Raw genomic sequence first — 27218 nt, forward strand, 5'->3', positions numbered from 1 at the left:
TATGAAATGGAGCAGATGAGGGACGTGGAAGGTGTATGCAGGATATTCACAGAAGAAATATGTGCAGCATGTGATGTGGTATGTGGGATGAAGAGAAGACGGAGGGGGGTGCAAGGAACAGCGTGGAGGAATGAAAAGGTGAGACAGGCTGTGGCACAAAAGAAGAAAGCATACAATGAATGGATGAAAAATAGGGGCATGGAAGAAGTAGAGAGAGTTATATGTAGAAAGGAAAACAGAGGTGAAAAGATTAGTAAGAGAAAGAAGAGTGTGGATGAGGAATTTGGAAGGAATTTGAGTGTAAAGTGGAGGGACTGTAAGAAAATGTTCTGGAAAGAGGTGAAGAGAGTAAGACAGGGTGGAAGTGAAGCTAGCAGGGGAGTGAAAGATAAAAATGGTAGATTACTAATGGAGAAGGGAGAAAAAGTGAGCAGATGGAGAGAACACTTTAAGGAATTTTTGAACATAGAGGATGGAAGTATTGCGAGTATAAGTGGCTTGGGAATGGCTGGGAGGAGGAGGGAGGTGAGAAGACTGGAAGAAATCAGTAGGATAGAAGTCGTGAAAGCAATGAAGAAAGTTAAATTGGGGAAAGCCCCAGGAATTGATGGAGTGTGTGGTGAAATGCTGAAGCATGGGGGAGAGATAGTAGTAGAATGGATGTGGAAGATGTGCAGATTGGCCTGGGAGGAAGGTAGAGTCCCGTAGGATTGGAAGTCAGGTATAATTATTCCCTTGTGCAAAGGAAAAGGGGAAAAATAAGTGTGTGGTAATCATAGGGGCATTTGTCTTCTTATGGTCAGACTCAAATATGAAGTCCGTTTGGGTGGGGCCCGCGTGGGGATTTCCCTCTCTACAGCTCTGCCAAACCTCCTCTCTCTCTCTCTCTCTCTCTCTCTCTCTCTCTCAGTTGATTGAGAAAGTTTTTATATATTTATAAGTTGTGTTTTATTCTATATTGTTTCGACCTTTTTTCCACACCACCACTGAGGTAAAAGTCTTGGCGCGTTTTTTTTTTTTTTTTTTTTATAGAGGTTTCCCCAGTAGGCATAAGTCCTCTCTCTGATCTTTCTTCTAGAAAATACTTGTTCACATTGTAAATAAGTTCTTTCTCCTGACTGTGGAGCACACGAGAGCGAGTCGGAGTAGCTGCCATCGTGGGTGGGGATCAGGGAGGAAGTGACCGGTCACCTGTAGTCTGAGGTGGGTGTCCTTGACCTCTGGCATAGTCGGAAAGCGTCGTTGTCACGTGGTGTGGAATTTATACAAATCAATGCAATTATCCTAAAAAGCGACACATTCATAGCACTATATACTCTTATTTAATATATTTAATAAGTGCAGAATATTTAATATACAATTTCAAATAGTAAATAGCTGACATATGACAGAGAGAGAGATAGGTACTGGGGTTGATGCGACAGAGCTGTAGAGAGGGAAATCCCCTCTCGGGCCCCACCCAAACGGACTTCATATTTGAGTCTGACCATAGTATAATAGGAAAAGTGTATGGTAGGATACTTATTGACAGAGTTAGAGAAAGAACAGAGGAATTAGTTGGAGAAGAACAGAGAGGCTTTAGGAAGAGAAGAGGTTTTGTAGATCAGATATTCATTCTTAGATCTTTAGTGGAAAAGTTTGTAGAGAAGGGAAAGTAGTTGTGTGCGGCTTTCATGGATTTGGAGAAAGCATATGACAGGGTGGATAGACAAGGATTGTGGAAAGTATTAAGAATATATGGAGTAGATGGGAAGTTGCTGAATGCTGTGAAGAGTATGTATGATGGTGCTAAGGCTGCAGTGCGTGTGGATGGTGAACTGAGTGAATTTTTCTCTTTGAAGGTTGGATTGAAACAGGGATGTGTCATGTCTCCATGGTTGTTCAATCTGTACATGGATGGGGTAATAAAAGAGGTACAAGGTAGAGTAGTGGATGTTGGAGTGGCCCTTGTAGAAGAGGGTAGTGTTTGGAAACTCCCTGTACTGTTGTTTGCAGATGATACTGTGTTGTTGAGTGAAGACGAAGGGGAGCTGCAAGGCTTGGTGGATGAGTTTGGGAGAGTGTGTAAGAAACGGAATCTAAAGGTGAATGTAGGGAAGAGTAAAGTGATGGTCTTTGAGAGAGGTGAAGTCAGTGAATGTACAGCGAGGTTGGATGGTGAGGAATTGGAAAATGTGAGTACGTTTAAGTACTTGGGTAGTGTGATGAGTAAGGATGGAGGTTTGGAGGGTGAAGTGCTTGAAAGGGTACAGCAAGGAAGAAAGGTTGCTGGTTCCTTGAAAGCAGTGATAAGAAACAGGGAAGTGAGCATGGAAGTGAAAAAGTTACTACATGACAGTATTGTGATACCAACTCTAACGTATGGATGTGAAGCTTGGACGTTGTTGGAAGGACACAAGTCAAGAGTGAGAGCAGTGGAAATGAGTTATTTAAGAGGAGCCTGTGAGTCACATGGAGAGATAGGCTGACAAATGAGGATATAAAGGAGCGTTGTGGTGTGGATGTGGATGTGATAGGAAGCGTTAGGAGGAATACACTGAGGTGGTTTGGCCATGTGGAGAGGATGGAGGGTGAAAGACTGACGAAGAGAGTGTATGTGAGTGAGGTGGAGGGGGGGAGAGGGAGGGGGAGGTCGAGGATGAGATGGAGGGATGGGGTGGAGAGGTATATGAGAAAGGGGGGTGTGAGTTGGGAGCAGGGCAGTGAAATGGCGGGGGACAGAGCGACGTGGAGGCGATTTGTTTGTGGCCACCCCGAACGGGATTGAGGCGTCTGGCAATAGATAGATAGATATTCTCTCTCTCTCTCTCTCTCTCTCTCTCTTTCTGGCTTAAAGCAAAGCTTAGCGCAGGCTCGCCATAAAACAGCGTAATTATTATATATGGCGTTTGTATTGCATATTATCACCGGCAGGTAATTCCGAGCTAATCTTAAAGGATCTCTGATGAATGTAATCAAATAATGAAAACCTAAACTATGCAGTAATTGCTGAAGATGTAGTAAGTAGCCTGCCTCCATTCCTCGTAAACTACGCAACTTAATTAAACTTTGCAATATATATAGGCATTAATATGTTATGACGATACTGTATGTAATATATTAATATGTAACTATGTCATTGTATAGCTATAGGTAAGTAAGACAGGTAGTTATGCCTGGAGTTCTCCAGGAAGAGGTTAAGGCAGCGCCACACAGGGACAAAAGTGGCTATCATGCGAGCGACCCGCTAGCCAAACTGACTCACCGTGAGCGAGATATCGCTTGCCAGGCGAAATGGCAGCTTGTTGGTGGGATTAGAACTCAAATGAGCTTATATTAATTTTGAAACTGGTGAGAAAATATTCTGTTATTCACAGAAGGAAACTTTAAAATTATTAAGTAAATACAGTTTAATTCTTGTGGTTTTTATTCACTTTTATTTATTTCTTGTAACATAAAATATATATTCGGACACTTGGGTGACCAGTCCGCGGAGGCTGTCTGTTTTGTCCACAAACAAGAAGTAGAAATCAGATTTCGATATTGATCCTGCGGCAAGGAAAACTCTAGTAGACTGCTTTGTAGCTCTGAAGTTGCTAAAGTACTTTAGGTGGTTGCAGAAACTGAGGAAAAGGAGGGGGTACTCCGTGGTGGTTTGTTTACAAATGACCACGAGGCGCCAAGGCAGACGACACTGTTAGACGTTTCGGCTCGCAAAAACACACGAGTGTGACGGACACTCGACTCTGCCAGCAGTTTTGGCTCGCAAAACTGGCTCGCATGTTAGCCACTTTTGGTCTAGTGTGACGCCACCTTTAGATACATTTCCCCATAGCCAAACAATCAAGTATTCCAAAACACAGGATGACATGATAGCTGTTCACGTGTCGGAAGTGTGATCCTACATACATATACACACACACGCACATACGTACGCACACGTACGCCCACACACTTAGCCAGAAGTCAGAGGGGGATATAAGTCCGAAATCACATGTAGGAGAGTAAGGGAGCCAGAGAGAAGGAGAGAGAACCAGAGACAGCCAAGGAAGAAGGAAGGACAAGGAGAGTAGGAGCTTGAGAGACAGTGGGAAGGCAGCAACTAGCACAAACGGTCACGTCAAGCTTTTTAACGTTTCATTCAAGTAGCTGTCTCACAATAAACTCCATCGACCACAATCTGCCTGTTGATCACCTCCACATACGATACAAGAGAGGAAGATGCAACAGAGAAGGCCTACACTGACATCTCCTACAATGCCTCACCATTACTTTCTCGCCTGGTGCCACTTTCATCGACGATACTGCCAATCAGCCTTCTCTGTCTAATTAACAACTCTCGGTTACGAGATAAATTGACATTGGTAGCAGCAACAATTTCGCGCCATACGACGCCTCACGACTTTATACTGGCGGTGCTTCGACGATCTACTGTTGCAACCAACCTCCCTATATCTCTACGTCTATCTACGTCTACGGCTACGTCTGTTGACGTGTGTGTGTGTGTGTGTGTGTGTGTGTGTGTGTGTGTGTGTGTGTGTGTGTGTGTGTGTGTGTGTGTGTGTGTGTGTGTGTGTGTGTGTGTGTGTGTGTGTGTGTGTGTGTGTGTGTGTGTGTGTTTAATTATTTATAATATTATTTCTATTGATATAAATTTCCTATATTTATATAATCATTTATATATTTATATATATACATAAAATTTCCTACAAGGAGGAGCCGGAGGAGGAGAAGGAAAGAAACATTTACGAATACAGAACTTCCATTAATATATATTATAGACACGTTAAATACAATTCATGGGCAATAAGTAACAGGTCTAATACTTAATACAGCAATGAGAATGGGTAAAGACTGTACTCCCTGTCGACTGAAGCTGTACTATACTGTTTTATCTTCGTTTTTTATGTCTTACTTCTTTCTAACATTATTGTTCACTGTCCACGCATAATACTCTCTTTAGCTGGCACACACACACACACACACACACACACACACACACACACACACACACACACACACACACACACACACACACACACACACACACACACACACACACACACACACACACACACACACACACACACACACACACACACACACACACACACACACACACACACACACACACACACACACACACACACACACACACACACACACACACACACACACACACACACACACACACACACACACACACACACACACACACACACACACACACACACACAGACTACAGGTAAGTGACCGTAATGATGAGAAAGGAGAAGAGACGTCAATAACAGCTTAGAGAAGGTCAACAGGCTATTATAGGGAAGGGGAGTGGTTGTGGTGAGGGGTGATGAGTGGGGAGCTACAGGAGTGATGTGTGTGTGTGTGTGTGTGTGTGTGTGTGTGTGTGTGTGTGTGTGTGTGTGTGTGTGTGTGTGTGTGTGTGTGTGTTTCTCTGTCTGTCTGTCTGTCTGTCTCTCTCTCTCTCTGTCTCTCTCTCTCTCTGTCTCTGTCTCGTACAAGTCATACTGTACAAGACACCCGCTGCTTCCACAACTTTACACTACGCGAGCTGAGAGAGTCCTGGCACATAACATCATAGGCGGATCGGTCTGTGTGGTAGGATGGTAGTGTGTGAGGATGTGTGAGAAAAAAATAGGCAAAAAAAGAAAAAGAGTTTGCATGGGAAAACTTTAATGTCCTGGGGAACGGGCCTCTTAATGTATGTCAGGAGTGGGGTAAAAATAAGAAAAGAAAGAAAAGAAAAACTCTCCCTCCATTGGTTTCGTCTCCAGTGTGTTTTCGCCGCCCTTCATTCCGCTCTCTCTCTCTCTCTCTCTCTCTCTCTCTCTCTCTCTCTCTCTCTCTCTCTCTCTCTCTCTCTCTCTCTCTCTCTCACCCACCGGTTTTATTCGCCCCTGTGTAGAGTACAGCTGCTATGTGTGGGGTGGCTCCCTACATAAATGTCTTCTCAACAAGATGGAGGCAAAGATTTTTCGTCTCATTAACTCTCCTCTTACTGGCTTCCATCAGCCTGTGTCCCTTCGCCTTACTTTTGCCTCTTTGTCTCTTTCCTATTGCAACTTCAATGATCAGTGCTCCATTGAACTGTCTGCTTGCCAGTGCTCCTTTGAACTGTCTGCTTGCATCCCTCCACTTCTACGACAGGCGCGTAGCACCCTCCTAGCAACAAACTCTCATCCTTTTTTTGTCCAGCTCTCTTATGCAAGAGTTAACCGCTACTCCCAGTCCTTCCTTTATGCAACAGGCCAGCTCTGGAACTGTCTCCCTCTGTCTGTACAGTATTTCCTACTTCCTATGATCTCTGGTCTTTCAAACGCAGTGTGTCCAGGGATCTCGAACTAAACGGATCTTGAATTTGGCTCTCTGTTGTATTACTTCTCTCTCTCCCCCCCCCCTCTCTCTCTCTCATTCTTGCAAGGAGCGGTTTGCGGGCTCCTGGCCTTTGATTCCTTCTTCTTTTGCACACACACACACACACACACACACACACACACACACACACACACACACACACACACACACACACACACACACACACACACACACACACACACACACACACACACACACACACACACACACACACACACACACACACACACACACACACACACACACACACACACACACACACACACACACACACACACACACACACACACACACACACACACACACACACACACACACACACACACACACAGGATCGAAATCATTCTGCTATTGACATGTTAATTATTATCCCCAGTGCTTAATCCTGTTATCTCCTTACACGCATAAATTAAGTCACTTAGCCCTCGCCATTAACTCCTCACACTTCCTGCACGATTGAATCCTTCAGTTAGTCTTTGGTTGCGGAATGCAAACTTTTTATTATGAATGCGAAATTGTTATTTTGAATGCTAACTATTTATTATGTTTCGGCTAACGTCAAGCGTTTTTTTTTTTCCCTCTCCGAGAAATCCTTGCAGCAGATTAGCATGAGAAAGCTCTTCACTTTGTGACCTACAATGATGAATTTCGGGTTTCATTTTAGCCAGCTCACCGACGATTTTATTTAGGTGAAGACTATCCACCGCAGCCAAATTGCTAAGAAAATGCTGTTGGTGTATACTGGATATACAAAAGTGTTAGGGTGCATATCCCGCGTGAAACAGTCTGACAACACAAACGATGGCTGTTGCAAAATTCACTGTGATGCCACTCCTCGTCGGTACCCCTGTTTTCATGAGGATGCTCCGTATTGCATATACAAGTCATTCTTCAGTCAGTACAGTTATCATGAAAATACTTAGGTGATAAAATATCAATCTTCTCGTGACGTCACGAGCTGTTTTGATAATTTTGGATAACACAGAGTCCTCTTGTGCATTTTTAAAGAATCAATTATACCTGTTAATTATAACCTAATGTCGCTGCATAAGGGGACGTATTATAAATAAACATTTGGATGGTATTTTATCGCTTCAAGATCTGGAGAGGAAAACTTTGCCTTCGGTTTTTAGTTGCCTGTCTGTCTGTGTGTCTGTCTCTCTGTCTATTGTATGCAGTTGTTTCCTGTGAAGGGCGATTCGAACAAAAGTATCTCCAGGGATTACTGCCCCTACTTAATAATGACCCCTTCTACGACACACCGCTTTCCCTCGCATACTCCTGCAATCTCATCTCTCCACCTTTTAGTCGTGCCAGTCAATAATGCTGGCGAAAAAAAAAAAAATCCAAATACTCCATTGGTAAAGATATACTGATGTATGCATACTCTTTCAAAGGTAACTCTTTATCACAGAGTACTCACCATCCCTCCCCACATACCAAAGTCCTCGACTTGCATGTGCAGTTATGACCCTCATTTCCTTTTCCAGTGGCATCTAATCTTTATCAAAACCTAATGAGATCTTGCAAAATTAGCCGTTTAGCTTCACTGAGTTCTCTGTCGCTGAATAAATTCTTTGGGATTGGCTGGAACATAGTGCAAAATTTCCGGGACAGTACGCTAAGCTTCATAGTTATAACCTTTTTACTCTAACTTGACCTAAAACTGTCCTCTTTCTATCTTGAATGCCCTTTTGTAACAACAGATTAATTGTATAATAAGGTGCTAAGGTGCTAGTCACAAAGATGAGCTACAAGAAGGATGTAGAGTCGTAGCATACTTTCTGTTTCGGACACTGAGCTGTGTGAAATAAAATACCGAAAGACGAAATTCTTGGTAGAGTTAAGGTAAAAGAAGTATGGTAACCTTTTTTACAGATGAGTTACTTTGTCCTGAGTAAAGCCGCCTGATGTTACCAGGAATGAATTACTGCTGTAGATTAGCTATTCGCAGCCAAAGGGTTAACTAGGACTAATCAAATCGTTTTTTTTTTTTTTTTTTTTTTTTATATAAATAACAGAACGGAGGAAGGAAAAACAAATGGAGAAAAAAAATAATCCATACACCAGATTACTGGTGTCCTCTGTTCATAAAATGTCTGTAACAGTTAGACTTGAACAGTTGTAGGTTGAAATTTGGAGGAAAACAACTCTGGGGAAGCGAGTTCCAGAGAGATGCAGTTCGGGGAATGAAAGAATTCTGATAGGCAGAAGTTCTGCAATATGGTTGAGTGACATTCCAGTCATGAGCGCTACCAGATGCCCGTGTAGCACGAGGAAGGCATGGAGAGGTGGCACCATGGACGCAACTTCATCTGAGCATTTGCCAAAAAATATCTGTAAAATAATGCAAGGGAGGCAACATTCCTTCTTACTTGCAGGAGGTAGTTTATATGTAATGGCAGGGTTGTTAATGATTCTAACAGCTTTATTCTGAATTTTGTCTAGTTGTCTTAATGCAACCTCTCCACAACCATTCCACAAGGGTGAGCAATATTCAAGCTGAGAGCGCACATGACTCTTATAAATTATAGCTAACTGCTCATCGGCGAAGAAGTTACGGACTCTGTACAATAATCCAAGTTTCTTTGAGGCGGTTTTAGCAAGTGATCTGACATGAGAGGTCCAGCTGAGGGCACTGTTAAGTGAGACACCAAGAATTTCAATACTTTTGGAGATGGGAACATTAGTAGCACTGAAGGTAATGTACGAATCTGGCAATATCTGTCTATTAGTAAACTGTATATATTTAGTTTTACTAGCATTAAAAGAGACAAGGTTGTTTTGTCCCCATTCACTGATTGTAGATAGATCTTGATTTATGGAGATGGCTGTATTGAGCTGAGAGGTAGAGATATTAGACTTTGTAAATGGATGTCTGAGTGTGAATGAACTATGTAGTGTTGAGTCATCTGCATATGAGTGAATGGGATTGTGAGTGACAGATAAGAGATCATTAATATGAACCAGAAATAGGGTTGGCGCCAGAACTGATCCCTGCGGCACGCCGGCGTTAATTAGTGGAAATTCGAATATACATCATCTACTTTTACTCTTATTTTCCTGTCACTAAGATAAGAAGAAATCAAAGGAACAAAAGACGTTAGTCCATAGCAAGGGAGTTTGGACAGCAGGGAACGGTGCCATACTCTGTCGAAAGCTTTAGAGATATCAAGAGCTACTGCATGAGTTTCTCCAAAAAGATCAATTGATTGATGGATGGTATGAGTTAAGAGATTGAGTATGTCAATGGTGGATCTTTCGTGGCGAAAACCGTATTGTCTATCATTAATTAAGTTGTTGGATTCAAGATGTTTAACAATATGCTTATTAATTAAAGTTTCAAATACCTTACCAAGAGAAGATGTGATAGCTATTGGTCTGTAATTGGAGGGGTCAGACGAACTTCCTTTCTTCGGAACTGGGTGGATATTGGCTTCTTTCCATGAATTTGGGAATAAAGAAGTACGTATGCATAGTCTGAATAATTTAGCTAGGACAGAGGCAAGTTCAGGGGAACACTTTTTCAAAACAATTGGCGGAATTCCATCTGGACCTGGAGCTTTGTTGGTAGGTAAATTGTCTAGGATGGATTTTACAAATCTTGTCTGTATTTTAAGTGGGGCAATTTCGGGAAAATCAAGTTCCAGTACTGAGACATTCTGGCTGGTATCATCTATTGTAGAGTTTCTTGCAAAGGTACTAGCAAAGATATCTGCTTTCCCACGTGGGTCATTTGTAATATTGCCATCTGAAGATTTTAGTGGGGGAATGGAAGATGACTTGTTAAAGTTATTATTGAAAGAATTAAGAGTTGACCAGAATAATCTATTGTCATTAGGGTTGTTAAGTAGTTTTGATGCTTGCTTTTGAAGAAAGTTTGATTTAGATAGATTTAATACAGCTTTTGCATGATTTCTAGCAATTTTAAATTGGGAGAGTGATTCAGGTGTTTTTGATTTTAAGTAAGAGTTATATGCTAATGACTTTTGGGCTGTTGCTCTGGCACAATTGCCATCAAACCATTTTGGAGAGTTTGATCTTTTAGTGAATTGTTGACTTGGTATGAATAAATCCATACCAGCTAGTATTAAGTCACAAATGTGGGACTGGGTAGAATTGGGATCACTAGAGAAGAAAGACTGCCATGGAACATCAGCAAGATAATTTCTAAATCCATCCCAGTCTGCCCTGTCAAAGTGCCATCGGGTCACCCTGACAGGTTCGGAATGGGGAGGTGTAGGAGGGTTAACTAATGAGGCTTTGATGAGATTGTGGTCAGAGGATCCAAGTGGTGACAGTACCTCTATCCTGTATTGATCTGGATTATTTGTCAAGAATAAATCCAAGAGATGGGCATTATGATCAGGATTATCAGGTATTCTGGTTGGTTGCTTTACCAACTGGGTGAGATTAAACGATTCCGCAAACAGCTCGCATTCTAGATCAGCGTCGTCAGTTCGGGCAGAATGCAATAACCATTCAACATTGTGTATGTTAAAATCACCCAAAATGGTAATTTCATTGCCAAGGGTAAGGTCAAGGTTACTCAACTGAGTGGATATGGAATCAAATACACTGGGTTCCGAAGAAGCATTGGGGGAACGATAAACTACACAGATATATTTGGTAATGTTTTGGCAATTTAATTTATATAATGAGTAATCAAAACTGGATGAGGTGAAGTTTAAAATAGTATCAACTGCATATTGGGATTTGATATAACAACAGGTGCCGCCCTTGTTTCGAAAGTTTGTAAGGAGATGGTAACCGGGAAAACAAAATGGAGATATATCGGTAGAGGGTGAGATTTGTGGTTCTGTGAGGAAAAGGGCCAAAGGGGATATGGACTGAAGGAAAAAATGAACTGAGTTTAAGTTTGTGGTAAGGCCGCGGATGTTGGTAAAGAATAAGGCCGCACCGTCACCTCTTCGCCGACGAGCATTCCCGGAAATAGCAACAGTCGCTGCTGGCACAGTCGCTTGAAAGCGACCGGGAGGACCCTGTGCCTCCAGCCCTACCCTGCCGGTGGTGGCAATCCGAGATACCACCTCATTTGATTGTGAGATTGCAGCGGCCATTACTAAAGATGTGAATAGAAGGTGTGATATGTTATGCGCATGTAGTGTGGTGTAGACAGTTGAAGGTAGAGGTATCATGAGAGCATGCTGGCCTACTCTCTGTGTAAATGAATGCACTGAAAATGTTCAGAAAAGGGAGATGGTCAGGATCAAGTCCTGAGGGCTGGTGAAACGGGAGCTCCAGCTCTCCCTGTCACCAGCTTGCCATCAACCTCGGGAGTACTGCCCTGTTCGACTGGTGCTAGTCTACTTGGACAGGTTAAAGGAGTGCTGTAGTAAGATCTCTCTAGCTTGACCTATAACTCATAGTATTTCACTGAGTTATGAGGGTTTCATAATGAGATCTTGCTAGAGTAACCAGCAAGCAGGATTATTCAACCGGGTCAAAGTGAGAGTTGGCTAAACTGATAAGTAATAATTGCAAGCCGGGTAAAAATGTTGTGACCTAGGTATACTATGGTTTGGAGCTCCAGATATGTAGTAGTAGTGGTAGTTGCAGTACCAGGCTGATCAGAAACTTGAGCACGGTGAACTGTTGGCCGAAGTTGCCCTCCTGCAGTTCACCATTCTCCTTTTAAGAGATAGAAGGTGATGAGAGGGACGCTTGTATAACCGGGTAGTGGAGTCACCCAGTTACATCGGAACGACCACGTGAAGGTGTTCCTCTCCAGCACCAGATGCGTAAAAGGACCACTTGGCCACAGTTGTACCTGGTGCGCTGCTGACTCTTCACATGCGGTACATTTCAGTCAGTAGCATGAATTTTCAAATTTTCTATTGATATAATCTTTTCATTGACAGTAGAAATTATGACCGAATTTAGTAATGCCTTGGTTACGATAACGCATCATTTCTCATTATTCTTCCAAAGTCCAGATACTTTCTTTCAGTTTACGAGCTTTTCAGCCCGAGGAATTAAATACAACAAACCCCTTAACTAGTCACTGAGCACGAGATTTCTCTCGTAAGTTGAACGAAATCCTTCAATGCGTGAATTTTTAATAAGTGGAACAACACAGTCTGCACGTGGCTGGAACATAAAAATGAGACATTGGAATGCCCACGTGCTCGAAATCCCTTGGACGGGTAAAAAGGCTTCGCCCGTCTTACAAGTCTCATTCCCGGCAACTTTCACTGAGTCTTTAATCTCCTCATTACGATGATTCACTTTTATATTATTCTGGCCTCCTCCAGGCAAATAAGCCTCTTCAGTATAAACAACATAAGGTTTAGTTTATTCTTCCTGCCACCTGATATTGATTCAGCTTACGTGATATTTTTCGAACTTGAAGGTTAAATAAGTAATATCCCTAAACCCTTTTGCTGCTAGGGCTACTTCGTAAACTGAATGACATCCTCTGGATATAGCAGGAGAAAATAAATAAACAAATAAATAAATATATATATATATATATATATATATATATATATATATATCCGTAACGTGTTTGTTACGAAGATAGTAGATTATTTTATTCGTGATAATTGCAGACAGTGTCATTCAATTTGTGAAACACCTCTCGCATTAAAAAAGTTACTGACCTCTCCAGTTCTAACAGTCTTAAGCTGAAGATAATCGGCTACTATTAAAAAAAAAAAATCTTTACTCCTCGTAGAAAAGGAGGTCATTTAAAAGTACAGCGCCGTTACGTCAAGATTTTCAGTAAGGAAAAAAAAGAATGGAAATAAAACATCTCTGTAGTGGCAACACTTAATCCCTTCTCAATGAGACCTCTTTAAGTCATGTGGAAAGAATGGAGCAAGAGAGACTGACAAGCAGTGTGTAGGCTGAAGTGAAGGGATAGAAGGCGAGCGGAAGATCAAGGATGAGATGGAGTGGAGAGATGCAACAGAGAGGGTGGGGGGATGCTTCTTTAGGGGAAGGCAGCCAAGAGGCAGAGGAAAGGGCAACGTTGATTTTTTTTTTTTTCTGCCTGCCCGTACAGGACGAGGGCGTCAGACTATGGGTAGATAGATTAAAAAAATGGATAGACAAATATTATTGTCTTACGGCAATAGGAAGACATAAATATTTAAAGCTACCGAACTGATGGAGTTAACGGAAGACTGGTTTTAATCCTTTCATTTCAAGATATCTCCGAAAAGCCGGATAAGATTACCTGGCGTAGAGTAAATAATATGTAAATGACAACATCGTACTGAAGGTGTGTCAATGTCTACTGTACTGTCATGAAAACCAGCGGGGACAAGAGGAAACTGCAGAACATCGAGAGCATTGTCTATTTTGTTGTGTCATCTATTGAACTCTAACTTTTTTTTATTGATTAACCACTTTCATCCGGCGACTCTTTTTTTCCCCTCGCTACAGCCAGATAATTTTATAAAATAAGGAGGATCCCAGGTACTGAAGTGTAGGGGTTAATGATGATAATGTGTAATTTTTCCAGTTAGTGCAAAATTACCTTAAAACGAATGTAATCGTCTGTAGATAGAAAGAATAAAATATGAAGTACCTCATAACAGAAGAGTTTGATTGCAGGTTTTAATATTGATTCTTAAGGCCTCCCTATCCCCGCTATTACGATGGCAGTTGAAGGCCTTTCCTTTAATCTGCTCCACAATACAAAAAACAATAAGTTAATCGATTGTGGGAGTTTCCTTGTTTTAGGCTTGGTTCCTGGTCTAACTGCATGGGTGAATGAAAATGCTTCACGTTATTGCAAGTTTTCTTTCTTTATAATCTGTTAATTACCTAGATTTCGTCAACTCCTTTTCTTTAAGTGATTATAGTTCCATCGTCTATCTATCTATTTATTGCCAGACGCCTCAATCCCGTTTGGGGTGGCCATCGTATATATATATATATATATATATATATATATATATATATATATATATTGTAGAACTTTGAAACAGGTTGCTTATAAGCATTTTAAGTCCAACTAAGAATTAAAGCTGTCTTTTCTTTACCTGTTGAAATGTCCTGTAAGTTTTACTTTGCCGTCATATTCTGAACTACTTGTTCGTTCGTCCTGCGTCACACCCCATAGCAAATCTCTTTATATCAATTTTTATCTTATTTGTATTTAGTGGTAGGAAGCGGTGCATATATTCAGTGTAGTGCTACCTTCAGCTGATTGCACAGACTGATAAACCATATGGTTTCTTTGTGCCCCAGGAACATCATTTACTACATTGAGTGGTAACCGTATAACTAAGTGCACGCCTGGTAGTCTAGTGAGTTAAGGTGCTCCAACCGGATTTTTGTTCCCTAGAGTTTAAACCCGAGGTTTGGTTTGGTGTTTATTGCTCACTTAATACTAAAATAGTCGGCGACGAGCGACGGATCACGTTTCCTTAAATCTCGGGACTAAGTGGTCTAGCCCTGAACTTACGTTTTTTATGGGGAAATGAAGATTGAATGATAGATAGACAGATTTTTAATTAAGATTTTTGAGTTGTGCTCTGTGTTTGCAGAATTTGTTTGCCGCTTCTTATCTTTTTAGCCTATAAAGGCAAGTTTGAAAGATGATCCTGGTATTGAGGTTCCCTCTCCCCCTTGTTATCTTCCTGTCTGGTAGATTCGTGGGTATTTTTTTTTTTTTTTTTTTTTTTTTTTTTTTTTTACGGTCGCTAGTACGGTAACCATTAAATATATGAGCGTGAGATATACATTTTCAGGTGTGTAAATTCAAGCCCTTGAAATCTGTTAGAAAAAAGTTATAGTCCGAGAAAGTTGCAAAATAGTACTCTAATTGCTGTTCTGGGGATTGGTGCTCTGAGAAATTTACGATCTTTAGGGGTCCTGTCTTCATAACTAACTCTAATTTTCTGGAGATAGAATTGCCTTTTTTAAAAGTGCATTTTGAGCAGCCCTCTTTTTAAAAAATGGTTTTCCAAGTAGTATTAAGTGGGTAATGCATTTTTTATTAACTGATTGCAACCAATCTCGAATTAAGTACAGCGTAGGCCGGACAACCTGATCTGGTTCACCAATTTTCTTATTACTGAGAGGAGTTTTTTGTCAGAAGAATTTAAGCGTGGAACATGACACACTAGGGATAGGCCATGGACAAAAACATATCTGACATAAAAAAAAGATTTTGTCAGTGAGTAGCTAAGCAGTTGAATTCAGATCATTCAGGAAATTTTTGCTAAAAAAAAGAGGGATTGTTTAACCTTCAAGAAATTTTCTCCACTTGAATATATTTAACCAAGAGCATATTCAATAGTTTATTCTCTTCGGGAATTCTGTCGTTTTAGTTTAATTTTGATTGCTTGAACTTGGTTTATCGATTTTGTGTGCGATGCACGCGCGCGCGCGAGAGAGAGCACACACACACACACACACACACACACACACACACACACACACACACACACACACACACACACACACACACACTCACACACACACACACACACACACACACACACACACACACACACACACACACACACACACACACACACACACACACACACACACACACACACACACACACACACACACACACACACACACACACACACACACACACACACACACACACACACACACACACACACACACACACACACACACACACACACACACACACACACACACACACACACACACACACACACACACACACACACACACACACACACACACACACACACACACACACACACACACACACACACACACACACACACACACACACACACACACACACACACACACACACACACACACACACACACACACACACACACACACACACACACACACACACACACACACACACACACACACACACACACACACACATTTATGTGCATTAATTTAAGCACTTGTGCATGCTCATGTCAAGACAAAATACTTAAGAATATTGGTCAGGAAATATACTGTAGTCGTGGTGTTTCAGCAGATTGTGGGACACCATACACCGACATAAATGAAAGCCAAAATATATATATTAACGTCTTTTTTTTATCTCGACCTGCACACATACTCCATATGGAATTTGGATTCATTCGTAGATCCATCTACTACTGTTCTTGTCGTCGGCATGGAGTGTGGGTTGGGTTTCTGCAGTTTTGTAAACAAGAAAATTGGAAGATAAGATCTGTGCACATAAACTCCCAACAGTACTTACTGACTGTAGAATGGGAATAAAATGAAACCTGCTTTTTCTCTTGTCGGTCCTGTTACGTAGCGGCGAAGAAGTGTATGGAATATGTATACTGTTGTTATTCCGGCCTTAGATTAATCTTGACGTGCAGCCAATGGACTTCATGAAACTGGTCACTTCATCTGGGCATTAAAAGAAATCTTCTGTTGAGGCTAAATTGAAGGTTTCTCCATGAGGTGCATCAAGTGAGTAATTGTAGCCTATGTGGTATGGAGGGGCAGCGTTACAACGAAGGCATACTGGGTAATAATATATTTTGGCACTAAGGCATCTGGCTAACAATCTGGCTAAGTAAACCTCTGGTTGTCTGGAATGGACTCTATTCGGGATGAATGTTTGGTGAGGATTCGTGGAGGATACTTTATGCGTGAGGGCTTTTGATGACTATTGTGGCGATGTGTGAAGTAGTGTTCATATCCATTTTTTACAGGTGCCTCTAGCAACAGTGTGAGAACTAACAATCATGCTCTGACAACTGAGGAGGTGAAGGTGAACCCAAGCCCCTCGGTTCTGACGACATTTATATAACAGTTGGTAGGAAGATGTGGATAACTTGCATGCCACATTACAAGGGGTACTCAGCAGCAAGACAGAGAATGCACACCCACTTTGCTTTAACTATGGACCTCGGATATTACTGTCGGAGGTTTGAGGCTTCCCTTAGTTCTGTGATCTTTGTATTTAAAATTCGGCGGATAGTATAGAGTCATGACCTAATGAGCATTTCCACGGTCATTTCCACTGTACCTCCGTTGTAAGTAAAATTACCCTTAGACTGCCAGTTGGTGTCTTTGACAGGTAGTCATGCCTGTGAAGGAAGCTCCCTAACATACGAGTATTCTCCTAAGTGATTTGTTTCGTTTCGTACACCATACTATCCAATTCCGTAAATCCTTTCAATATCTGCATAAATAACGAACAAAAGGATATTAACCAGGCATATCTAAAAATAAATAAATAAGGAAGAGGTGTTAGGAAGCTTCCTTACCCGAGGAGAATACGAATCTATATCTCAGCGGGGCGACAGACTGCAGGAATCTTACTTGTTTAATCTTGAGCTTCCAATATGCCATCGTCTTCCATACAGAAGTAGCTTGGAATGCTCTTTTGATACTACATGACTTGGAAATTTCATTGTATACTGATCATACGTATATTGGGGTCTACACACACACACACACACACACACACACACACACACACACACACACACACACACACACACACACACACACACACACACACACACACACACACACACACACACACACACACACACACACACACACACACACACACACACACACACACACACACACACACACACACACACACACACACACACACACACACACACACACACACACACACACACACACACACACACACACACACACACACACACACACACACACACACACACACACACACACACACACACACACACACACACACACACACACACACACACACACACACACACACACACACACACACACACACACACACACACACACACACACACACACACACACACACACACACACACACACACACACACACACACACACACACACACACACACACACACACACACACACACACACACACACACACACACACACACACACACACACACACACACACACACACACACACACACACACACACACACACACACACACACACACACACACACACACACACACACACACACACACACACACACACACACACACACACACACACACACACACACACACACACACACACACACACACACACACACACACACACACACACACACACACACACACACACACACACACACACACACACACACACACACACACACACACACACACACACACACACACACACACACTTACAAGCCACCACTAACTTAATGTATCGTAAAACTCATCCTAGCGTGACGAAACTTACTGCGACCGTAAAGGTCAGCGACCGTCCCAGCCCGTACTCACGCGGGAAGGTCCGGGTCGGAGGCAGGTGGGGCCGACACCAATAAGGTCAAGTTCAGCAGAAACAAACTAATGGGACCGAGAGTACCTATGACGGAGATAAACAGGCAGACCGAGACCAGTATGAACGGAGATCAGCTGGAACCGAAATATTAGTATACATAAAAGAGTATGTTTGTCTGTTTGCCTGTCAGTCTTTCTGTCTGTCCTCTATGGAAATCGACGGGATGAGCATAGAACTCTCTGAACAGCTTTATAGTCGATTCTTTTTCATATGAGAGAACTGGGCACCTCTCAAAACTTGATTACTAAAGTGTGATTGCGTGAAATTTGATGAGCCATAGCTATGAGGCAGAAATGAGTCTCCTTTTAGTTACTGTTCAAGTCCACTCTCCCGTCTGATTATACATGGCCATAAACTGAGCTGAAAAGAGTTACCGGTAGTGAGCTTTCTCTGACGAAAATAAACGAATTATAACGGATGTAACTTTTCACCACGAATGAAAATGTGTACATTAAAGTTGTTAAAGCAGTGCTTTTGATGGACAAGATTAGAACTAGTGAGAAACATTATCAACATAATGGAAACATGGTAGAAAATTACCTCCACAACCATATCATATTAGCTACAATGCGTCGGGTGGGTGGACGGATTGGTGGGGTGGGCAGGGAGGGTGGGATGGGCGGGCAGGGTTGGTGGGTGTAGGAATAGGCCCTGAGTAACTGGGCAAAAGGTGGAACAAAGGTTCAGTGGGTAAAATGGGTTTTCTCCTACAAAGGGAGTGGCCATCAAGGCCCCAGGCAATGCCGGTATGCACGATTATAGGGTTTTACCCAGGGGTATGCCTGCTAGTACAAGTATATCGAGATCGGGATGGACAGAGATCAACTGGAACTGGAATACACGTGTAGACCGAAACCGATATAGACCAAGGTCATCGTGGACTGAATTCAAACAGGTAGAACAAGTCCAGTAAGGACTAAAAGCAACTGGGACCTGAATAAGCAGACAGAACGAAACCAAAATGACCCGTAGTCAGCTAGACCCGATATCTCGCATTCTAATGATTAACGAGCCTCGCTATATGTGCACCGAGATATTACAATTTACAGTATTTGCTGACTTGGAATCCAGGGGCTGCCATCAGTATAAGTATCAAAATTTCCTTTCATATACGCAAAAAAAAAAAATTAAACAACGAGGAGAAAACAATTATAAAAACAAGTAAGGGCAGCATTAACACAGGGAGCTGAACCAATGTTTTTTTTTTTTTTCCCCTAAACCACAACAAATGTCTCCATTCCTTTCAGTACGACGACGACGTTTTTTCTCTTCGTCCCAGTTACCACCAAGTGATTCTATACAATTTAAGGAGGACATCTTAGGCAGAATGAGTGAAGACATATTTTTAAACCACTTCAGTCCAAGTAGTGCTGCCCAGGTCGAGTGCGATGTGTTTGGGGCTAACGTGATTCGGTTAGTAATGTCGTCATCGTAGTGAAGAGCTTAAGATTCAGTAGCCATCGTCTTTACACATTTATTTACACAACATTATTTTAATATTTTTTTTTATCTTATAATTCTCATCTCCAGACTATCACCAAAACGTACGAGTGACTTTTAAAACCGTTAGGGTTAGATACAACACTCATTAACTCCATTATTAAGGAACTCTTAAAGTTGTTCGTATGTGGCAAATATAAAACAGAAAAAGACGTCACCGTATGGTAGGGATTAATTCATCCCTGCGCTTGTGATGAACTAGAGGCGTCTTACTGATGCCTTGGGTGATGCGGATTGGGAAGGAGGGAAGAGGAAGGGAGGAGAAAGGCTGGGATGGAGGGACGAGAGGGGTATGGGAAGGGGGGATGGAAGGGAGGAAGAGAAGGGTATGGGAAAGGGAGACGGAAGGGAGAAAGAGAGCGGTATTGGAAAGGGAGATGGAAGGGAGGAAGAGAGGGAGGCAGGAGTGAGTGTGGGAGGAAAGAGGAGAGGAGGAAGTTATGGTTAAGGTGGACAGAAAGGAAGGGAGGGAGGTAGGGAGGGACCAGGGAGTACGGGAGGGGGGAAACAGAAGAGGATAGGAAAAGGGGATGGAAGGGATGGGACAGGAGATAGAGAAGGGAAGTAAGATGGAGGATGGGAATGGAGAAAGAAGAGGGATGGGAGAAGGAAGAGGAGCATAGAAACAGAAAGAGGGATGAGAGATGACTGGGAGAAGGTGGCGAGTATGAGATGATGGATGTTACTGGAAAGAGAGAGGAATGTGGATCCGAAAGAGGGAAAAGGGATGGTGGAAGGAAAGGAAGAATTGGAGTGGGGAAGAGGAAAAAGTGGGTGGGAGGGAAGGAGGGAGGGAGGGAGGGAAGAAGGGGAGATGGGAGAGAGTGAACAGGGAATACAGGGCGATAGGAATAAAGAAGATGAAATGAAGGGAAGAGGATCAGTGGGACGGAGGGAAAAAGAGGAATGAGAGAGAAAAAGAGGGGAGAGAGGGAGGGAAAAGTGGGGAATGGAGGGAAAAAGGATGCAAGAAGGAACTAGAGGAGAGAAAAAGGGAAGGAAGGAATAACAGAGGGATAGAGGAAAATGCATAATAAAGTGAAAAGAAGGGATGGCGAAGAGGAGAATAGAAGGAAGGAGGGAAGAAATGAAAAGAGCAAGAGGAAGGAGGGGAGAAGGGTGAAAATGAGATAAAGAAGGGAAGAAATGAGGAAAAAGGGAAGAGCAAGAAGGAAAAAAGGGAGGGAGAAAAGCTGTAAAAGGAGGAAGGAAGGAGAAGAGAAAAATGAACATAGACAAAAGAGAGAGAGAGGAAAAAAAGGAGTGGAAGAAAGAGGAGAGGGAGAATAGTAGGTAGAAGGGAGAGATGGAGAGAAGCAAGGAGTGAAAAGAGAGAGGGGCTAGTGAGAAAAAAAGGCAGGGGGAGGGGGAATGGAAAAAAAAAAATAGGTACGTGGGACAGAGGAAAAGAGGAAAAGGGAAAGGGAAAAGAGAGAACAAGGCATGAAGAAAGAATGGAAGTACAAAAAATATGAATAAGATAAGTATTATAATATGGACACTGGAAATATGTAGACCAGAACGACAGAGAAAAAGAGTACACGAAGAGAAGAGAGTTCGACTGAAAGGAGATAAAGGAGGAGAGGGGTAGGAATGTGTTCAAGAGGAACAACGAGAGAAAAATGAATAAGGGGAGGAAATAAAATGAATTAAATAAAATGCGTCAAGGGAATGAAAATGTGGGGAAAAGAAAAAGTGCCAAATGGAAACAAAAAAAAAGAAAGGATTAGAAAGAACTGCTCTAGAAGGAGGGAAGAGAGAAGGGAAAAGATGAGAGAGGAAGGAGAGCAACGTGAAAGATTTGGAGGAAATAAACTGTTCAAAGACACGTAGAAGAGAGAGAGAGAGAGAGAGAGAGAGAGAGAGAGAGAGAGAGAGAGAATGAACTCATATCCCTTAACCTTTATCAGGAGTTTTTCTTGCCTAATTTACTTTTAAGCATCTCATAAAACGGGAACCAAAGACATTTATGCCGGAAAACTGGAGCGAAATGGGTGAGAAAGAATGTAGAACCGTAATAAAAACATAAGAGGAAATACAGAGGTTAGATTCGAGATGAAGTGAAGCAGAATAGAAGAAGGAACTAACCTCTTCAGTGTGATGACGTCCATTTTTTACTTTATTCATTGTCACATAATTTATTTCATACTAGAAGAGCAGCCAAGTAGTAAAGAATTATTATATTTATGTGGTATGTGATGTGACTTAAGGGGTTAAACTGCACTGAGTGAAGGAAGGTAGTGCGCATATAAAGGAATGTGGAGAAAGTGGAGAAGATGAGAAAATATGGAATCGAAATAGAGAGCTGAGAAGAGATGAGACAGGTGTAAAAAGAAAAGGGCATAAGAAGCACATAGAAGGCAGAGATAAGATTTGGGTAGAAGTAAGAGAGAGAGAGAGAGAGAGAGAGAGAGAGAGGGACGGACGGACGGACGGACGGACGGACGGACGGACGGACGGACAGACAGACAGACAGACAGACAGACAGACAGACAGAGATGAACATGGAAAAAGAGGCAAAGAGAAGCATAAAAAAATAAGTGCAGGATATAAAACAAAACTTACAAAGTGTTGTATGTAAACATGAAAAAACACACGTGCGAAGATGGAAGAACTAGTTAAAGAGGCGAGAAATAAAACAAAAGCTGACAAAGGAAGAAAAGCACTAATCAAGCTTACTAAGTGCAACAGACAGAGCAACAAGCACCATTAACCTTCCTTCTGAAATGACAGCTTTTTTTTTTTTTTTTTTTTTTTGGTACCATAAGACGATTTACTCCTCGGGGGAAAATCTCTCTTGTACCAAAAGGATTATAAAGGCTAAGTTAACTCTTCAAAACGATGGTGATTCAGTGTCTACTCACTTACAGTACATCGGACGATTTCCTTCATGTTAACCCTTAGAGAACGAGAAGGTTGAATATTACTGTCCGGTAATAATAATAATACAACTATTAAGATTTATGCTTTCATAAGAAGGTTAAGGAAGGCGCTCCTGTAGCAAAGGAACCAAGTAAAGACTAGCTAATGGCCGCCAAGCGAGGAAAAAAAAATTATAATAGGCAACGCAACACTTTGGCAAATCTTCATCTGACCAAGCACATACCCTCCACCTCCCTGCACACCTAACCAAGCGCATAACGTCCCTCGCCCCCCCCCCCAATCTTGTCTTTTAATGATGGGCGTAAGGAGAACGCCTTGTGGACACAACCTGGGCCTTTCTGAACCCTTGCGCAGGATGCATTGAATTTTTGGTCAATTAAAAAAAAAAAAAAAAGATATTTCAGACACAGCAATTTGCCTATCTAAAGCCACCAGTTCACTATAAGACACATAACTATGTGAAATTTCATGATTATAATGAATACTTTTTGAATTCTGACCCAGAAACGTAATCTCTACGCCCGGCCAGCCACACTACCGTTCAGTTCTACTGACCGACATCTCTTGATCCCAATGATAACAACACCCTCCTCGGACTTTGTCAGGTAGAGTGTAATTGCATTACTTCCTCTCCTGCAAGTGAGCCCCTCCCCCCAAAAAAAAAAAATAATAAATAAATAAATAAGTAAAATAACATAAAAAAAACTTTAGTTTATTGTTGAAAAGTTGGAGAACGGCAAATGACTTAGAAAAAACGAATTCATAGATGTCAGTTACATATTCATGTATAATTAAATGAAAGAATGGATGGCCACAGAACTCGTAAGAATCAATTATATGTTCATGTATGCGGTACGATAAAAAGAGTACAAGGAAACTACAAAGGCCCCGGCACCTACTTCCTCTATTCACATCACCACAGGAGGAATGGCCCGTCACGCACAGGCAGTTTCTTAACCCTGACCTGGTTTCGTCTTCTCTAGCTCTTTTATTCTAGCTGATGCCAGGTGATTCAATTCAGTTAAGGGAGCCGAAAAGCCTACCGGTAACTTTTCATGGTCGAGACAATTCTAGTATTCTAATTTAGCAAACGCCAGACGATTCTGCTCAACTGAGAGTGAGTGATAGACTACTGGGAGTGTTATTACTGATACTAATAACATCTTCATGCTTGGAACAGCTGGAGTATTCTAATTCAGCACAAATCAGATGGTTTTATCTAGCTTTGAGAGTCACATAAACCTGCGTGTGGTAACATGCCTTGCCTTCGAGCGGAGGAGGTGAGACTTGACAGTGGAGCGTTTTGTATTGCAGATGCAGTACTGCTTCGCTGGACACTAAATAAACCACTTCAGATAATTTCGTCAGTAGTGTGAGTTCCGTGTTTGCGTGTGTGTGTATGGGTATTATCATATACCCGTTACTGCCTCACTGGGATGATAATCTGTAACAACTGCCTGATTTATATTTTTACCCTGATGACATATGCTTCTTAATTACTATTTAAGTGCTTACACACACCTAATGATTATCAAATTATGAAAACTGTGAGTAGAGCAAAGGAACAAATCAAACAATGAGGACCACCCAAAGTATATTAACCTTACCCTAATAACACAGTTCCTCGGTGAAAGTGACTTAATCGCCAGTTGAAAAAGCTGGCCAGACCTCAGGCACACACGGCCGTATTCTAAGTGGCTTGGGGGGCTTAGTAGCACCTCTTCCTGAGCCTTCTTTTCCGTATCATTAATGCATATCTTTAATATCGGCGTAGCTTGCATCAGAAACATAAACAAGAAAATACTGAGGTGCAATGAGCAGAATGAATCGCTACGAAATAGGAATGAAAACTCCAAAACCATTTATAGTACGACCCACAGTGATCAGGGGCCACCACCACCACCCACAGAGGAAGCCCAGCCGGTTCCAAACTGGAGTAAGTGTAAATGTATGTACTCTGCATGATAAAATACATTTTGACACATTTTTTTTAAGCCATCCTAATGAGAATATTACCTTCAGCGGCGTCTAAGAGCGCCTGAAAATAGGTTAGAGAGAGCAAATTTTGATATATTATCTGTTTATTTGCACTCTAGGGAGCTGGTTGACTCACACTGAAAAAATGAAAGGCAACAGCAAAAGTGATGGGGGGAGGGGGATAGGAGAGGGAGTAGTGGTCACGGTACTGAGCTTGTAATTCTGCTATTCAGATATCGGCCCTTTAATCCACTCCCACTACTACTCCTTCTTCATCCTTCAGTCTGGGGTGGGATTTTCTAACATATTCTCGACAGATTCCCTGTCATAAGCATGATTTGTTTCCTGCAAGGAGAAAGAGGAGAGTGCAAAATTATTCCTGATCTCTTGTTCCTCCTCTATAATCTTAGTTACAAGAGAAGATATCGTTGGTTAAATTTGTTCTTACATGAAGGATAGGAAAAGAAGTGTAAATCTTCCCATTCCCGCAAATCAGAATCTGATTTACGAATTGTAATTACATTCAAGAATTCCACTCCTTGTCACCTTGACCTCTCCATCACATCCCACATTCTTAGGAATTCCACTGAGGCCGCATGAATCTCTCTACGGTGTGTTCTGAATCGCCTTCCTAATGAAGCACAGCAAGAGAGCAACAAATACAATAAATGACTCGAAGCCTATTAACATTTTCTGATTATTAACCAAGGAACTAATAACAATTTTATAAAGAGATTATGACTATATAGTTTAACGCCTGGCTAAATTTAACAGATTATATCTGAGAGCAAAACTTGTTCTATTTGCTTTGCTGCTGCGTTGTATCTGTGGCGTGGCATGTGGGCTAATGGCATATAATGGTCATACCTTTTCCATAAATATCCATCAGAAAATGGTGATATGCATACACTTTGGCGCTCTGTTTTAATAATATGGCTGTTATTGTCCTTTACCAAGGAACATCGTAGTACTTCTTCCCAAGTTATTTCTTTTTTCGTGGTCTTTCATGCTATTCACATCTTAGTATGAACATAGAGTGCTTTAGTAACGCGCAGGAGGGTATTAAGGTGCAGCAGGCAACTTCATTGGTGAGGAAGAGGTATTACTAAATCTGCCCAAGGCAACAAGAACGTTATTTTGTGTGTATAGGTAAGGGGAAGTGTGATTTGATTTGGCGATAGATATGAAGTCAGAAGAGAAGGTATGTGTAGATAGTATCACGTCAGTAGAGTTGTTGATACTCATCCGTTATAACTCACCCACTTACTCCTGGTCACACTCACGTTAACCCCTTCAGTACGATGGTCATTTATGTTTTATTCTTGCTGCCACCATACAAACTTAATCAGTCTGGGATAGATATTTCTGACAGGGTTGAGTAGATGAGCCCTCATATCCTTCATTAAGAAACGCCCTTCATGAGCTAAGTACATTCACCAGGCTTTGTTAAGTAAAACAAGAAGGAGCATACAAAGAGAGTAATCCCCGCGCGCCCACAAGCTGGTCTAAACACTGAACATTTGACTTTGCCTTATGACCGTGCCTTTTGACCCATTGCTCTCAGAATCGAATTCCATCATCCTTGCTTTATCCTAAACGGTCCCACAAAAATTATTCTAAGCTGGAACGAACCTAATTAAGTTGATCTTCTTATGTGACCCTGAAATTTGATTTTTCATTGTGACCTTGTCATTGAACTGACCGTTCTGAGAATCAAAATCCTTTATTCTCTCCTCACTTTGAACCTTTAACATTTTGCCTAAATAGGTTAAATGTTAATGTTGACCTTGCCATGTGACTTTCGTGTGACCTATTGTTAAAAAAACTATAGGTCAAACCCTTATCTGATCTGAACAGTTAAATCAAATTTGGTCCAAATCAGACACACGGGTCGAATTTGAACTTACTCTGTGACGATGACCCTTGACTAAATATTCTGAAAAGCCACTCACTTTGTTCTTGGCTTTACTTCAACACTTCCATCAAGTTTGCTCTAAAATGACTAAAAACTGTGTAAGTTGGTTTTATAGGTCAGCCTTTCATGTAATCTTCCGACTTTGACGTTTGACCTATTAAAAAAAAATAATAATAATAATAATGGCTGGTCTTCAGTGTTTCCACGAAGTTTGGTTAAAATTGGATGAAAAGTTTTGAGTTATAATGTTACACACACACACACACACACACACACACACACACACACACACACACACACACA

The sequence above is a fragment of the Coenobita brevimanus genome, chromosome 14, assembly GCF_032717465.1.
Source record: "Coenobita brevimanus isolate Jiangsu-jjx chromosome 14, ASM3271746v2, whole genome shotgun sequence".
In the NCBI taxonomy this organism is placed as follows: domain Eukaryota; kingdom Metazoa; phylum Arthropoda; class Malacostraca; order Decapoda; family Coenobitidae; genus Coenobita; species Coenobita brevimanus.